At 38.3% G+C, this 18,871-nt stretch overlaps 1 protein-coding gene across 4 annotated transcripts in view; it reads left to right on the plus strand.

Moving 5' to 3' along the window:
- LOC136257994 (uncharacterized) overlaps positions 1-18,871 on the plus strand; it is a 72,521-nt gene that overhangs the window by 36,846 nt on the left and 16,804 nt on the right. For 3 of the 4 annotated variants that reach the window (XR_010702491.1, XR_010702490.1, XM_066051294.1), the window contains exons 4-5: positions 15,348-15,434; positions 15,495-15,617. The exons of the other annotated variant lie outside the window; for it this stretch is intronic. The gene's annotated coding sequence lies outside the window, so the exon portion shown is untranslated. The remainder of the gene's footprint in view (positions 1-15,347; positions 15,435-15,494; positions 15,618-18,871) is intronic. 4 annotated transcript variants of the gene reach the window in all.

The raw sequence follows: 18,871 nt of genomic DNA on the forward strand, positions 1-18,871 counted from the left end.
CTTGTTTCATGGTTGCTCAATGGCTGACATGCCCCTCTCACAGTGGGTAGAAATACGCATCCACGCATCACCCAAGTGCTCATTATACAGATCATTCGTCTTAGAATATAGTTTAAATAATCTAAACTTAGCAACTACACTGAGCCTAGCCTAACTTACAAACCCAAACCCATAATTAAATGCTCTGTGTCGCTCAATATAACGAATCAAAGTGTACCGTATCTTTGAACTGGTTGGGCATCAAGGCCATGAGCAAACCGCATTCACATCTGGGCAATATCTAGATATTGCCTGGGCAATATGCTAGTTAAACCCTGAGCGGCACCTTTGAACACCCACGCTAAAGTGGTATATAAGGTGGTGAAACGCCCATACCTGCAGATATACTAGATACTTATCTAGTATATACTAGATAAGTATCTAGTATATCTGCAGGTATGGGCAACCTTCCATGTTTCACCACCTTTTAGCTATTCTCTTGTTTTGAAATTTTTTCTTCAATTCCTTAAAATTCCTAACTACTGGTTTGTTTACTTTTAAAACTTAATTATGACAAATGAACTAGAGGTGCAGCAATATGACTTTTAGCAGATATTCCAATAACCGATGTAAAATAATATTATCAAGCTGATAAACGTAGCCAATCCAATATGATAGCATAGACGTTTTCTTTAACAATTTGCATTCTAAATTTAGTTACAAAGTGACATAGTGGGACTGTAATCAACAGCTAACATTACTTAAACTGGCATTGCTAGGATATTACTAGAGCAGGAGTGCTCATAAATAGATGTTTATGTATATCTGTATCTGCTACTTGTTTACACATTTTACCAATCCGATACTGATATACAAAATGCAAGGCTGAAATAGCCAACAACCAATAGCTGATCTGATTATCGGTGCACCACTACAATGAACCTGTACATACCACATTAATAAAGAATAGTGCCAGACATGACAGAAAACTAATCAGAGTAATTTTGAGTCAGAGTGTGTACCCCAACAATCAATTACTTTGCGGAAAGGGAGGTGGCCATTCCACCCATTACAAACGAAGAACAGTACAAGAAGCATCTCTGCAATCAATCCAGTCACTATAGAAAATATGCGTAATAGCCAGGGAAGCCGCATCATGAATTTACACCGTGGGTTGTCAGCTAAAAGAACTGGAATATGAAGGAGGACAAAGACAAGTCCATGATGCATGTATTGTATGCACTGTAGTCGGTGAAAAGGCACATCTCGGTATGAAGTTGAACAGTGAAGAAATCAAGCCTGTATTCTTATCCATTGTTGAGTTATGCTATGCTGGAGGCATCAGTTAGTTAGTCAGTTAGTCAGTCAGTCAGTCAGCATAAAATTGTGTTCTATCAATTTTTTCCAAACTTTTGGTGTTGTTCTGAAGAGAGTTTTGGGCTTTGCTGTGCCTAACAATGCTGCCAAGTTGTCACAAAGAGAAATTGAGGCTGGTTTTAGAGTAATATTTTTGGCCTAGTTCTTCACTATCCCTAATATCAGGAGCGCATCGAATCCTATGGACAAAGGAGCATGTAACTCCATAAACAGCAAAATTTCAAACATGGCTTCCCTATAATAAGTTACTTTTAAAAGTTCCTAATTAGGATATTATGCAGAGGTGCATGTTCAAGTATGTCATGTTTCCAGCGCTGCAATGAAGCGAAGCTATGGAAATGAAGTTCAATGGCACAACAGAGGAATACGTAGTAGTACAGGCTTAGTAAGACAGTCTTTCTACAGTTGTTAATCGCTCAAAATTATTCCACTTCATTATCCAAGCTTTGCCTTTGACTCGACAATCTTCCTATTGAAACAGCTTTACTACGTTCACACAAGATGATGGAGTAGCAGCCCATTCAGTGTATCCCTGTTGTGCATAAGAAAGATGTAACCAATTATATACACAGTAACACTGGACGCCATGTTTGAATTTCATACATGGTATTGGTAGTGTATGGAGTTACATGCTCCCTTGTCCATAGGATTCAATGTGCTCCTGCTAATATACAGTTCTACAATACTATATGATAACAAGAGTAAATAATGGAGAGGAGAGTGTCTAACTGCACTATAGTCTAGTGAATATGAGCCTGTAAAGTCTATGGCTTTCCATAAAAGAACTGACGTGGTGTTTATAAAATGAAATCAATCGAGTTGGAATGATAATAAACTGACATCAGATGACGCCCAGTACATTTACGCATGGCCTGCTAGACCTGGGGTGTGCGCACATGCAAGCAAGGAAATGTCAATGTAACTTAAGACAAGGCATTCTTCCAATGTAAACAGAGTATTCTTGAAGAAATAAGGCTGTGGTCAATAAAGAAAGTGACGAGAAAGACACAAAAATCATCGGTAAAAAAAGAAGAAAAAAAACAAGCTGATATTAGTGATGCATGCATTCTCAGTTCTCAGTCTCACTTTGAAGATTGAAGATGAAGCAATTGAGGAATGTGGAAAAGGACCAACACAATGGATAAGCCACCTGTAAAGCAAAAATCTTGGGTGTCAAGGTATCAGTTAATAGTAGTGCTGTGTGATGGCTTCCCTGTGTTTGTAATGGGAGTCTGAGTTTTCCAATTGTGACTGTATTGTTTGCAGAGGTCCTTCTCGTAGTGTTCTTCATTTGTAATGCTGTGTAACAAGCTAAACGTAGCTGAAACAAAGTGTAATGGTCACTTCCCTATAGGCCTTTTAGTTGAAGGCAGTGGAATGTTTTGGTTAGACTGACACAACATTATTAGTCAATGATATGGCTTCCAGAGTGTGATGTTTCCTTCAGTGACTAATACTTTACCTTTGATACTGGCAATGTTTATGCCAGTGAAGCTGCTGTATCAATTTTGTATGAATAGGTAAATGTTGGCAATAGTGGATTGTTTCGTACAGTGCTGATTTGCTAGTTATTAGTGAGATTATGAAGTATAAGCCATCTCAACTTTGTTGCCATGTTAGGCAAATGCTAGTCCTGTATCTTGCACTAAACAACATGAAAGGAGAGTACTGTATGCAGGTAGCCCAGCAATGTAGCCTAGATCACCAGTGTGGCACTCACAAGCTATCCAAGTGCTATATTGTGTCATAAATTCCCAGCAGCTCGTAGCCACTGCCAACTATTGGTACATTCTTTAGTCTCTCTAGTACACTGGTTTTTCTATACAATAACTAGTCTACCAATAAAGTTTGGGAACAGTGTACTGGTTGAACAGCACCTTCATCATTGCTTTAGGTATGCCATTCACTGTAAGATCACTATGTTCTGTTGTTACCATCCTGGGCTTACTAATGTCAAGAATGGTGGTAACTATGTTAGTATTAGAATTGTTGTCAGTGGCTTCATTAACTACAGCACTAAATGATACAATTCACTACATGAGCAGCCATTTATACAACTTATGTAACCCAATGACTGGTTGTTGAAATGTAACAAGAAACCCTAAACTCTTCAAACAAGTTTCTAAAAAATTCTTTTCTATGCTGACTGACTGCATGATTAACTAACTGATGCCTTCAGCTCTGTTAAAGCTACAGGAAACAGGCTTGATTTCTTTACAGTTTGACATCACTTTGGCCTGAAATGTGCCTTTTCACCAATCTCATCAGCTACAGTGCATGCATCATGAACTTACCCATGTCCTCCTTTGTGTTCCGTTTTTCTTTCTCCGCTACAGTGTAGGTGTTGATTAACGATACAATATACTATATACTTCAGTTCAGCTGACTGCATATGAATTTCCATAGTGACTGGATTGATTGTAGAGGCACTTCTTGTGCTATTCTTCATTTACAACAAGCGGTAAAAACAAAACAGGATAGCTACATTGCTTACTAGTAGTATATGTACTGTACATTGTAGTTGTATTATAGTCTGGGTTTAACCACTCAATTGATAAAGTATTTCTGGCTAGCATTATTCTTTCTTTTGATGCAGTATGTGTTGGTTCACCAGTGATAAATTATGTTATAAATAGTAAACTAACAACAAATGTAAAGAAAAATTATATAGAAATTTTATACATATATGAGTAAGGGATCATAAAAGGCATGCAATGAAACAAGTGAGGTCATGTACCCCTGCAGCTATACTAGTGGACATTTAATCCCTACTTCAGTTGGGTTAACTCTCTCTATGAAGTAAGGATTAAATGTCCACTAGTATAGCTGCCATTGTAGATGATCTCCCTTGTTTCCTTGCTTTTTCATTATAAAATTTCTAACACTTGTTCAATAAAGTTCAGTTGAAATCATTACCAAATTCTATCTCAGAAGCTAAACTTGAAACCTTTTTGTGTGTACATGGGACACATCCCCAGTGGCCCAGACCCCACTGATAGAACATACTGAATGTACTGTCCTCTAGCTAGCTACTAGTTGTATCAACCAGTTACCACTGTTTTAATGTACAACTTAGTAGTATGATTGTACATAAACTGTGCGCTTAGGTTAAAATGGTATTACAAATATGCTATATAAAATTCTAACTAGTTTAATTACCAAACTAGCTACCTTAACTACAAAACAACCTTAATTAATAACTTAGTTCAACAAGTCTATGTCACCTTCTGGGCATAAGCCATAATGCCTCAGGATCATTTTGGCATTATATCGTCAGAGAGTAACTGACAAGCGCTGAAGCAATTGTTTCCTTGCTAACTGTCTGGGAATACCACTTTTAACAGTGGTACGGTCGGAAATCGTGGATAAGGTTGATAAAGCAAAGGGTGTCCAAACACCAAACGACTCACAAACCAGGGGAAAAAATTCACCACCGTGGTTGTTAACAGTTTCCAAATAATGGTCATCCTTAGCCTCCTCACCGGCAGCAGCAGCTACCCCAGCCTTAGATGCAGCAGTGGAAATAAAGGAAGGCTGAGTTGTGCACCTGACAGAGAGGTCAAAGTAAGCAGGACGGCCTAGAGTAAATCAGGATGGTAAATGTCCCCAGGACGAGATTGATCAGAGGCAATTCTTTGCTCATGGAGAACACCAGGGTGATCTTGCAGTAGAGCATGATGTACTATAGAACAAGAGCATCATGGCGTTGGATACATAGTGGGCCATGAGAGCAACCAAGAAGATGGTCACCAAACTGATCTATGACAGACAAACATGTACAAAGTGGTAACAATGGGAAAAGAGGAACACCCAACCATAAACGGACAGCGATAACAAACTCATGTGGAGAAAAGGCCAAACCCAATGTTGGTTGAGGGATGGCCTTCAGGCAGCCACTGCTGACACCAGAGGAGTGAGCAACAGCACGTAAACGAGCCTGGTCACGGATTGTGGAGGTGTTGAAAATGCTTGCAAATAATTGATCATCAAGGGAAGCCTGTAAGTCATTTTGGGAAGATAAGTTAGAAGGCAAGATGGATAGACTTTGGAAATAGGAGATAGCACAATTTTCACCTGGAAAAAAGGAAGTCACATCAAAATTTGGTGCTAAACAGGACACCAAAATCTGGGCTGAGTTACAGGAACCCAAAAAGGCTGGATGTGAAGAGCGTTGGGACTCACGCAAACCCAAGCCTCCTAACCGGAATGGCAAAGTAGCTTGAGACCAAGCATTATCAGAGATGCTACAGCACAAAATTCTACTAAGACAGTTGCGTAGGTTAGAGTCAAACACAGATGGAAAGCAGCCTAATGATGAAGAAGGGACACGGCGCAATATGTGAGTGATCTTACAAACACTGACACAGCTCCTAAGCAAATTCAATTCAATTTGAGGATCTCCAAGTTCTGCAAGCTTCTCCTTAATAGATGCAGTTTTTTCAAGTTTGCTAGACAAAAAAGAATCAAAAAAAAGTAGGTGGTCCCCACACAAGAGACCCTAAAAGCTCCAAACCACTGCTTTCAAGATTAATTCGTTTAATTGCATGAGGAAATTCAGGGAAAGAGCTATCTCCAGAAGGCCAATACAACTCACATTTGGATAGATTGATATGCAAGCCAAAACTTGGCCCAGACTGAGTAAAGCATGATAGTAAAGCAAGGAGAGAAGATCTAGACCCAATAAAAGTGCCATCATCTAAATACCACAAACTTAGGAGACGATTTTCACTAAGAGGATTGGAACCAAGAAACTGAAGCAAAACTGATGAGAATAACAGGGGACCAAGTGGATCACCCTGCTGTACACCAGTGGAAGCAAGAATACGACGGTGGCCAAAACGTAATTCTGCAGGCTGGTTATAACACCAGTACACCCAACGAGATATTTCAGGAAAATCCTTATAAACACGGCTGAGAAAAACAGTGCGGCTGCATTCATTAAAGGCATTGTACATAAATTATTTATTTAGTTTACAAATTTAAAGCTTGGACAAGGTGATCATCAAGTTGATTCCGTAATTTAAATGTGAATGGAAAGCTTGTTGGGTGGTTGTGTGAGTCTGTAGGTATCCTACGCATTGTCGTGGGATTATCTTAACTCCTGCTATGTAGATTCCCCTAATAGGGGTTAATCTTGGGGGGTGAGGAATCTTGGGGGTGATGGAAGGATGATGACATTGCCTCTAGGTTTATACCTTAAAGCCTTTAGGAGTAATTTACAATGAGAAAGTTTAATTGATGATCTTTCCCAAAGTTGTATAATCAAATGGTCACTATTCAGTGACATCACCAGGGGCTTATGCAGGAATTTTGAAAAGGAGTTTCTACTACAGCTAAGTGACTGTTATAGAGTATCTTGATCTTTTCACCAAAATAATAATTCAGAACAATGCTACAAGTGTTGCTGTCATGTGAGAAACTGTTATTCGACTAAGATAAAATATGATGAGGATCCCAGTAGGGCTGAGCGATACTGCCATTTTAGTATCACGATCGATACTAAAGGCACTATTCACGATACTGAATAGTTCACGATACTTACAAATAAGTCAATCATAGCTGGTGCCACATAGCTTATTGCTTAGCATTCCTGCAGGAAGTCCTTATAGGTGATAGCAAACTAGCCACTATCATCCTTGTTTACAGTAACAGTTATTGTAACACATGCTTTGAGGTTGTTATTAGGGATGCCACGATAGTCGTGACATATGACATGTCGTGACATAAAGTTCCATGATATGATATGACATAGGCTTCTTTACGTCGTGACATAAATACCTCCTAATAATGCACACTTTTCCATTCATTTTGATTAATTTTGATGCAATAAATATGAGAAAAATTGACAAATAAGTATGAGCAATGTTGGTTGTTGATTTCATAATTAATATTGCTGATGTTTAAGTTAATATTTTTGCATGTTTGAATCAAAATAGCTATGCAGTTTCATAAGTAATAGCTTCAGTTGTGAAACTTAAAGATTTGCTTATGTCATGACATATGACATGTTGTGACATAAAAATTTCTATGTTGTGGCATCCCTAGTTGTTATGGTGTTCACACCTCTCTGCAGGGGAAACCAGATGGGTGGACTTTATCATTTACAAGGATTCTTAGCCAAGTACTGCATAACAAATGGATTTTTAATGTAAGGCATGGTATCATGATAGTTAATAACAAAATATCGCGATATCGATACTTTTAAAATATCGCGATATATCGCTAAAATGGTAGTATCGCTCAGCCCTAGATCCCAGGCAGTGGTCTGGGATCCCCACCATACTGGAGATATACAACAATGGAGAAAATACAATGCAGAGCTGCTAAATGGGCACTCAATGATTATGGACAATATAATTCAGTTACATCTATGTTGGAACATTTAGGATGGGACACTCTTTAAAAAAGGCGCATGATAACAAGACCACAATCACTATTTAAAATTTTACACAATGACTATGCTCTCGAAATCCCACATCACTATCTCCACCCAACAAGACACACCAGACAGTATCACCCCCAACACTTCATTATTCCAAATTCATCTACTGTAATGTATCAACGGAGCTTCTACTTAAAAACAATTAATGAATGGAACCACCTACCCACTACAATAATCGAACATGATGATTTGAACTTATTTACTGATAACTTACTAACATTACTATAGTCATTGTAGCTAGCTAATACTTGTAAATCTTGTAAATTCTTTTTTCCTGGGCACATCAGCAGGGCTGCCTGCCCAGTAATAATAAATAAATAAAATATAAAATGTGTCCTGTTCCATAATAGAATCCAGATTCTGGAAACTTTAAAGTTTTTAATGTTTCAAGTAGTGTATAAAATCCAAAGGGTTTTTCTGAAACCCCCTGGGTATGCTCCTGATCACAATAATATTTCATGTATTTTCAAATCTATTTTTAATTTCTCTTTTTGGTAGGAGTGTGCCTTCAGACCCCACTAGAAAACTCATGCATTACCCTCATCTCTACATTTCAAAGAAAGCATACTTTGCCTCTTCCTTCCCCCAGCTTAATAATTCTGGATCAAGCCCTGCCTAGCTTAGCACCCCTTCCTCCCAGATCTTCCTTTTGAAATATACTTACACTGGTGTTGGTAAACTGATAAATGGCTACTGTACATGTACAGTACAGCTCACAGGTAACGTCGCATGTACACGTACGATGTGCATGAGGTGTGCTCGAATGACTCGCATTGATACAGCAAGGCTACAATAATGCTCCATGACCATGATAGCAAACTTTACTCAAGAGAGTCACGCAGTGACGAGATAACAGAGCTCACCTATGATGTTGGAAGGTGGCACTGGCTCAGTTCCGCCAGCTGTGAGGTCTCCAGTTGCAATACCTATGTTGTACCGAATACTTGGTCACTTAGCTACTGACTGAACCTGTCACAGACTACAGTTAGTACTATAGCTAGCCGTAGCTACCATAGACCTAGATGGATTGGTTGTCAAGGAATGCCACAGAACCCCAGTTAGTGCATTTTTTAAATTCATATTTTCTTTATCTAGATAGCCAAAGGAATGGTCAACCAAAGTTTCAACTCTAGAAGCCAAGAAATTTTGAAGTTACAATGCTACAAAGTGGCAATAGCAAAAAATCAATTTGTACGGTGACAATAAACTACAGGTGCTTAATATGTACGAATACAGTCCTCTACCAAGATGCAACTTGCACCATCGAATTCTCCATGAACGAACAAATCCATTGCCGGGTATGTTTTAGGCCTGAGCCTATTGTGCTTTCTATTATGTTTTTGAGCAATGCTCTCCTGTTATGCTCCAAATATACTCATGTAAAATTGTGTCTTCACTGCTCTATTAGAGCATCTAGTGCATCTGTGAACGTTCTATTAGGATATTTCAACATGCGGTGACTGTTCTATTAGAGTATATCGATCTTTAACTAATCTTTTCTTCACAACGTGGCTGTAAATCTGATTTTTATCATGTTTGCACACTATCCCATTCTGATAACCAATGCACAAAAATTGTGCCTATTATGCTGGCATTATATGCTCAATGCTTTTGGGTAGCTATTATGCCCCAAATTATGCTGGCATAATCGGTGCAGGCCTAGTAAGTTTTGTCTTCCTTCCTATGACCAGGGGGAACCGGCGAAGGCAAATGAATGGGAGAAAAAGTGATAGTGAATCGCTCGTCCAATGCAAGGTAGACCAATGCTGATATCTTCCATCTCCTTGGGAGTGCTGACACGAAGCAAATATTTTGGAACTGCTGCAGAGTACAATATAACAGTCGGCCATCGGCCATTTTCCAACCCAAATACGCTGTTGACCAACCAGTTCAACTATTATTCGGCCATTTGTGCCGACCATTAATTTTTAAATTGGAATAAACCATCATAACATGTGTTATGATAATATGGTTATTGTCGCATCACTACTATTACTAATAAACCCTACGCAATCGCTGCATGAAGTCTTCTTCCCCGTCGAAGTATCAAGTAGATGTGCATGCGCAAGCTCCATGTGTTTACCTTAATTATCGATTGTGGGTTATGCAGCATGCATGCACTATACCATGAGCAGATAGTCCACTAGAGAAGATATCTAACTCAAGACGACTGTTTAGTGGGTAAAAGTAGCTGTTAGAGTATTCTTTATTACTAGTTGCTTATTGTTCACTGCACAGTGCGTGCTACGAGAAGCCATATAACAGTGCACTTTTGGGCTGCCACATCGGGCTAAAGTTATTGCAGTCTTAGAAATCGAGTAAGAACATAGCCAAGGCAGCTTGCTACACTGACACCAGTCTTCTTCTCGACCCAATGAAATGTGGAATAATGCGAAGTATAAATCCGTACAAGGTTTCATCAGGTCTCCATTAAAATGTTTGAGGTTGCTTTAATTGTCTGGATTGCACAATAGAAGCCACACCACTGTTACTACAGGCATTTGTACAGCACTACTGACATGCAATGAAATCTCTGAAATAATTATGTGACATTAAAATATGATCAAAAACCGCCCTCAGATCCAATCTCACAGTGCCCTTTTTCAACCCCCCCCCCCCCCCCCCTCAGAACCCACTAGAGGGCTTGTGCTTCACACTGCGTAGGGTGTGCTTCGCACACCATGACAGTACACCTCCACGTCTACTGGCCAGACAATTCAACAAATGGCCAATCAAATTAACTTTTGATTGGCCATCTTGTCCAAGCAACATTTTTGGCTTATATTGTACTCTGTGCTGGATCACGATGCTACCAAGGTTTTTGGTGTTGTCACTTTCGTTCATTGTGAAACAAGCGCTTTAGAATTTACAGAATTTTTTTCGATTTTGTAAATATTCCACCCATTACATTCAGTGGGCCCAGCGTGTATTTATTGCATTCTACTGTAAAATTAGCTATAGTACGTTCACGTTGAGCTGAATCCTGAAAAACAGCTAAAAATTAAAAGTGGATTTTTTCTCAACAGAGTTAACATTTCAGCCAACCAGATGATTATTGGTAACAGCAAAGGTGTCAACAACAAATACGTACAGTTTGGCTCCATTACAAATTCGGGAAAGAGCTGTAATGGGCACTGTATTTTTATGGCTTCCCCATAGGAAATGTATTGTGAAAATTTTGATTTGCCGTAAATATTATGTCAAACATTTGAACAAAAAGATTTTGAAATGTTTTTAGCGGGTCAAGCAGTACTACAAATGAGCCAAATTTCAAGATCGTGTGTAATTGCATCCATGAGTTGTTAAATGTTTTTGAGGATTCAGCTCAACGTGAACATACTATAGCTAGGCTTGCACGAACATATGGGACCAGCCACAAACATATATGTGATTTAAGTGTTGTATCAAGTTATTAAACTCAGTTGGCGAGTGTTCTCATGTGTGGCAAGTTTCTCACGTGGCTAATGCTAATCTACACGATGTTCCACAGGTCTTGTACAGTACATTGCAAAAGAATGATCCCACGAGAAGACACGAGCAATACTTGCAGGTGTATACTTGTGACATTACCTGTGAGCTGTACTGTAACTTGACTTGATATACATGTTTAGTATTAGAACTGAACTGGTTTAATAACCATGTGGAATAAACTAAAACCCACAATCAATTATCATATGTAAGTGTATATAAGAAATTAGTAAACCGTAACAAACAGTACTACAAAATGATTAAGCATATGGATCACATAATTTTTGGAAAGGTCTGATCTATAATGACCTTCAAAAACAGTAACGTTTTTTATGCATTACTGACAGAGCAAGGGGTTTCTTTATAATAAAAGATGTCAGTTCCCAATGAAAAGACTTAACAACACCTTAGGACTAGTATTAAAAATTAAAACACTGTCTGGGAAATAGAGATGAGATCACTGTAAAAACAAAAGTAACAAGAGTCAAACAAGTCAGCATGTTAACCCATCCTAGAACTACAATCAAACGTGTCAAACCCTTTAAAGTCTAACACTCACACACAGATCGCTATTATGATTCAATGGATACAATGGCGTATTCAGGATGGGGAATTTGGTGCAAATTTCCCTCCCCCCTCACCTTGTGGAGGAGCATACTTCTGATTAAAACACTAAACTTTATGCCAGACCAAGATCAGCTTATAAAACTCATGAAAATATGTAAATTTTACTAGCATTTATTACAAATTTGCCTGAAACTAAAGCGAACCAAAGTCAAACTAGCTATGAAATTGTTACCCAACACCTTCGTGTGTACTAAGCGCCTCTAAAACAAGTTGATGTTGTGCTACTTCTAAAAACCAGGCACCCATGCAATTAATACTATCCCATTCTAACTAAATTAATCAGTCATGTATATAATTTAGTTTATATTCATGCTATAGTTATTATTAATTCAACTAGATAATTAGAATTTGTAAATACTGTAATTTAGCGTATTTCATAATTAATAAGTTATTTTGTAATTTGGTAATTACGTTGCTATGTACTGCTAAGGAAGCATAACTATAACAAACCACTTTAAACAGCAAATTGTGCACAGAAATATCTTCTTAACTGTTTTATAGTGTGTCTATCGTGTTTTCTCATGCAAATAGTACAGAGAAAGCCTTGAGGCTGCCCTTCATTTTTGTTCGCGTAAGTAGGGGTAACGCCCCCCTTTCAATCTGAAGGATACGATACCTCTGGTAGAGCCTAAGAGGCCTTCAGTGTTGTTTTAAAGTTGTTAAATGTCTATAAAACTGAAAGGGAAGACTGTTCAAGAAGAGTCGCCATACCTGTATTTCAGACTGCTGAGAAGAAACCACCTCAGAGCAAAGTTTATGTGTGTGGAAGTTTAATACAGACTTAATTTAACTTGAAATTCTTACATGCTGGCTACTTTTTATCATTTTTAACGTTTTTGCTCACGTGGGTGCATACGGGCAAACAAACATAAGTAGGTAGGTAGGTAGGTACACACATACACACACACACACACACACACACACACACACACACACACACACGCACACACACACACACTCACACCACACACACACACGAAAACAATTTCAGTAAACCAGGCATGCGCTTGGTTTAATAATTATCGTGTTGCTTTTGTTTAAGACATTCAGAGCCTTTTTAAACAGCTTTAAAGACTTCACAACCATCTGCAAAGGCCAAAATGAACAGTGAGATACTACTAAGAGGTGTATTATTTGCTGCTTCAAAAATGCAGCAATTAACAAGAGTATGTGGCTCTCCCTAGCCATCTACAACTTGCCTGTTTGTGCCCCTCCTCTTGCCAGGTCCTGGATCTGCCCCTGGGATATGATGGAGACTAAAGGAAAAGCATAATTTCCATATGAGGAACAGATAAGTACTGAGAATGCTTCTGTATAAATGTATACCACTTTTAATGTTAGACATGTCAAAGATATCTATTATTCTTAGTAAGAACATGAGGTAGTGTAGCAGTACATAATCTCAGTCTAAACATACTCTTCTGATTATCCAATGATATATGTGACATACTGAGTGAAAACCTGACTAGTTTGAATATTTCTAAAACTTCATTTGTTGTCTAGAGGGAAAAACCAATGGGCTATTGTTTCAGCCTTATATGGTGAGTATTTCCAATAGACAGCAAGAAGAGTAAAACAATCAATTTGTACAGTGCTTATACGAAAACAAATTACAAGTGTTTATTTAGTCAATAGTAATTATGTGAAGAGTGTAACAGGGTACGTAGTTGAGACTTATGTCATCGTATTCATCATGAACTGAGACAATCATTAGGTTACAATTTTGGCCTATATCCACCCATGCTATTAAGCAAGAAGGCTGTTCAAATTCAGTGTGGCAAACAGAAGAAGGAACTATTTTTTTCTCAGTAGACAACACAACTTACGCTGTGCAGTTAGCTCCACAGTGTTACTCTGGTTACCAGTAACCACCTGCAAAATAATGATTTTGTGTATGCTGTAGGAATGTTAGGGGCGAGCTACAAAGTGTGATCAAGTGGACCAGCAGTTATATCAAGTCTTGATGAAGTTCCATCTTCACGTTAATAACTAGCTACCCATTGAAGAAACTTTCATTATCAGATGATCCAGGCACCTTCTTGGTGTACCTTCTACTGAACACAACTAGTATTTAAACTTTCATCCATGTTCACGGAAGGATGTTGCCACTCAACACAGTTGCTATAGTATACAAGTTGTAATTTCACATGTACTTGACTAACAGCGTGTTTATATTACAGACTAACCACTTCAGATCAAATATTGAGTGATGTTAATACTACGAAGACCGGGCCTATTCCAATCAGCAAACAACTTAAACCCACAATCGTAATTTTCTTTGAAGTAGAGATTGTTGATGGAGTTAAAGGATTTCCGCTCCCTATTAGTAGACGTGATAAGATCTTAAGTGTTGACAAAAACCTCTCAATTCTGTGGAGTTTGTTGACTATTCACTCACATTTGTACCTGTGTCCTTATGTTGGTCTTAAGACTGTCCTTCCATATAATCTCCCAAATACTTTGCTGTTGCTTCATTTCATCATTACAGTCACCAGTTTAGCTGTAGTTCCCCATAGCTTTTTCCGTTTTTTAAAGCCAAATCAAACTGCAGGATCACTGCTGCCTATACTGGGTAAGTGGAGCGAACTAGATCGAACTAGACCCACATCCCTAGCAGCTCATAGTTACAGTACATGTTTACACTAACTTGGAAACCACTCTGATACAAACTAGATGGCTAGTGTAAACAGGCTCTACTAAGGATCTATCATGTAAAATCTCAGTCAGGCTCACCAATTATATCTGTCTAGTAAATCACTTAGTCACCTGTGTATCCTCAGGCAATTTTGTACATAATAAACAATTATAACACAATTTCACACTGCAGTACTTGCTGCCTTTATCAACATAAACAACACTGGAAAGCACATACTGAACCATCACCAACTTTCCAAAGGAGATGCTCTACAATAACTACAGTATGAATCAGAAATTCCCAACCATTAATAACTGACCTTCCCTGGTGATAATAAATTGAAAACTGTTTGAAAGTAGTTACAACATAGATGTAGAGTTAGTAGTAATGTGTATTGTACTGGATAAAAGGAATAATGTGGAATAAACTAAAACCCACAATTGATTTTCATATGTGAGAGTATATAAGAAATCTGCAAACCTTAACCAAAGAAGAACGTTAGAGTGTAGGGGATTGGCTCCCTTAATTTTTGGAAAGGTCTGATTTACAGGACCTTTAAAAACAAGTTGATGCTCTGTTAACTTCTAAGAACCAGTTGCCCAATAATGCTATTTCATGAGCTAATCAACTCTGTATAAATTAAATTAACAGACACAATGCTATACACAGAATACTCTGACGTTGAACAAAATAATTGTTATGACATGCCAATGTATCCACAGAGCTAAGCTGTGATACTATCGTTAATCTCTTGTCTTGCTAGTTTTATCATTTAGATTCCTACTTCGTTTTTAAATTATAATCACTTGTAATCTTTAGGTATACAGGTTCTGTTCCATCTGACACAATAACAGAGTTAGCTGAGAGGATCAGCTACTGGACCTAGCTGAGGTCAGGTTTAATCAGGTTAGCTACAACATCTCTATTAGATGCTCCTGTCTGTTAATGTGTTGTACATGTGTGTAGGTTCCACTAACGATGGTATCCGGGCAGTTTAATCTGTTGTTATGCAGCCACACAAGTGTCATAGAGTTGTGGTTACTAGTACTACAGTCATTACATCATCTTGCTAATAAGGGATATACCCAGGTGTGTGTAGTGTCATTAACTAGTGTGTGTTGTATGTACAATAATACCATGAATGACCATACTACAATACAATGATATGGTGGAGACTGAATAGTAATACATTCAATACAGTAGACTGTCACTAATCAAGTCAACAAGTACACGAAAAAATTTGAAATTTTTAACTAGAGTAGGGACCATAGCACATCGATAAAAAGTGCTGAAACAAGCTGGAGTAGTGCACGATATTAAATCACAGTAAAACAATAAGAAGTGTTATATCCCTGCACAAGATATAACACTTCTTATTGTTTTACTGTGATTTAATGCACTAATTATACAACCAAGTAGTAAGAATAATACGAAATGCGGTTAAAATTACGTCATTAATAATGAATGAAATAAATAAATAAATAATAAATAATGTTTGAGAAAACTACAAGGCCTAAGGCTTCGCACTCACCGGGAATAGAATCCATGTTGTATGAAGAGATAATCGTATAATGGGTGAATGTTTCCGTGGAGGTGATAGAAATGTACGACAATTCTATTTAATGCTGATCAAAACAGCACGTGATATACCCACTACTAATCGAGCAGATTCAAATGGCTATTTATACGAGCGAACTACTGTTCAATTGTGCTTGAAAGTGTTGCCAGCTGGCACACTAAGTCTCAAGCCGCCATGCCAGCTGCCAGTGGATGCGCTCCGTGTATCTATGGCTGCAGGACACCTGATGAATAGGTTTGACATGCCAGCTGCACAAGGACAGGTATGTTTGTTTGTATTGTAATGTACACATGTCTTGTATTTTACTATATATTTTCTGGCTTGCTAGGCTCTGGTTGGTTTGGTTGTCTGTTTGTACTAACAGGCCCGTAACCAGGGGGGGTTCGAGTGGTTCGGACGAACCCCCCTCCAGGATTACCACTGATTTTTAAAAAAAGTTTTATAAGCTGGCGTATAAGACGTGGGTGCCCAAAAGGTAGAGAGGTCTATATGTAGCGCAATGAAGGCTGCTCTGAGATGTTAACTAAAGTGGAGCTAAGCCCCACCTCTACACAGCTAAGATCTGAGTGTGGATGAAAATTCGCTAAAAAATCGATATACTCTAATAGAACAGTCACTAAAATACTCGAATACAACAGTCACTCAAATGCTCTAACAAAAGTCATTCAAATACTCTAATCATGCATGATTAAAGCTTTCAAACAAGACCAAACTGAACTTCTTCTATAATGTGCCTATCTGAACACTGCATGCTATACCTATTTTTCAGATGTGGTGTAGTCATGGCTAATCATGAGATTACTATTAGTAAAGTGTAGACAACCCAAATTATTAATTTGTAGCTCCTTAATGAATTGTATTGATGTAGCTGTGTTTTATATAGCTGCTAGGCAACAAATGGTAGTTATTGCTTTGTATGCTTATGTGCATGTAATAGCTATTGGGATAGTGCTGGCCAGCTAACTATATAGCAAGGAAGTTCACGGTAAACACTATCTGCATGATTATTTGCAAAGTCCTAGCTCTTTCACTGATATGCAAGGGTGTATATGGGCAGGCATGCATAGGGTTCTGTAAACTAGTTATCTATAGCTATATATGGCTATATACTAAAATTAACTTATGCAGTTGCTGCACATACTGAAGTTGAGATTAACTTCAAAGTAAATGTCAGATTTCAAGGGATTCGTCAGAATTATACACCTACAACTACTCTTTGGAGTCATTTTTGTGTACTATCAATTTTAGGTCAGCTAGGAGAAGTGAAATATTAAAATTTTGTCAGCGGCTGGGGGCTGCACCCCCAGACCCCCGCTGCTGTAAACACCTACCGTGTGAAGTAGAACCCCCCTTTCACAAATCCTGGTTATGGGCCTGACTAATGTTTTGTAAGAGCGTGGTATGTTTTAAATGTTTTCTTGTATTATTGTACATTCTGCCTTTACCTAGCTTACTAGGCTCTGGTTGGCTTGGCTGTCTTCCTTTATCTGGTTCACCTGGCTTGTATACTCCTACAGTATTGTGCATCTCCTGTAGGTTTTGTATGCATATACTGTGTACACATCACTGTGCCATTACCACACCAATGATGTACTAGCACTTTAGCTACTGGTGGCCTTTAGTTACGATGCCACTATTGTGTTATATCTGTCACTACTTTGACATATTGAGTTGATTTGGGGATCGTGCCTTCACCACCTAATAGCCTCACTAGGGGGCTGTCACGTTGGTGTATGCACTTGGTTGTATGTGACGCGGTCCTAGTAATAATAATAATAATAAATAATAATACCATAACGGAAATATACAGTAGGGATATAACATTTCTTATTGTTTTACTGTGATTTAATATCATGCACTACTCCAGCTTGTTTCAGTACATTTTATCGATGTGCTATGGTCCCTACTCTAGTTGAAAATTTCAATTTTTTTCGTGTACTTGTTTGTTAACTTTTTTTGTAAATAATTTTATTATGACTGGTGAACCCACACATATGCATCTGAAATGGTGAACCCACACTATATCAATTATCATCTGAAAAGTGAAGTATCTATTATGCTTGGTTGTCAGCTATGTTCAACCCGTTACACAGCAATACGAATCAATATCTTTTCCGGAAGCACCTCTACAATCTACGCATACCAAAAGAAATGGTGCCGTGCCCCAATTTTATTAATTATCGTCTGAAAAGTGAGGTATCCATTATGCTTCGCTGTTGGCTATGTTCAACCCGTTACACAGCAATACGAATCAAGAACTGTTTGAAAAGCACCTTTGCAGCCACTTGAAAAATACGGACGATTTCCATTTCGAAGGGAAGCCATCACGGGCTCGCACCAAATTGACACCTTTCCCTGTCAGCAAAGATGAATGGGACACAAAGGAGGACACTGGTAAGTCCATGAAGAATGCATTGTAAGTACTGTGGTATGCCAAAAGGCACCTGTTGGGCCAAAGCGACATCAAACAGTGAAAAAATCAAGCCCGTAGCCTTAGCCGTTATCGAGTTACACTGTCTGAAGGCATCAGTCAGTCAGTTACTTAGTCAGTCAGTCAGTAGAAAATTCCGTTGAATAAATAATTTTTAAAATTCCGTAACAACTTGTTGAAAGCGTTTTGGGTCGATCTGAAAGCTTGTTTGGGCCTAGTTTTACCTCACCAATGCTGCCTCATCGTCGTCAGGGAAAATTGAAGCTGGTTTTTGGGTGATTTTATTTTGTGGGCCATGTCTATTCCTTTGTGGTCCCTACTATACAGTTACTA

The sequence above is a fragment of the Dysidea avara genome, chromosome 6, assembly GCF_963678975.1.
Source record: "Dysidea avara chromosome 6, odDysAvar1.4, whole genome shotgun sequence".
Lineage (NCBI taxonomy): Eukaryota > Metazoa > Porifera > Demospongiae > Dictyoceratida > Dysideidae > Dysidea > Dysidea avara.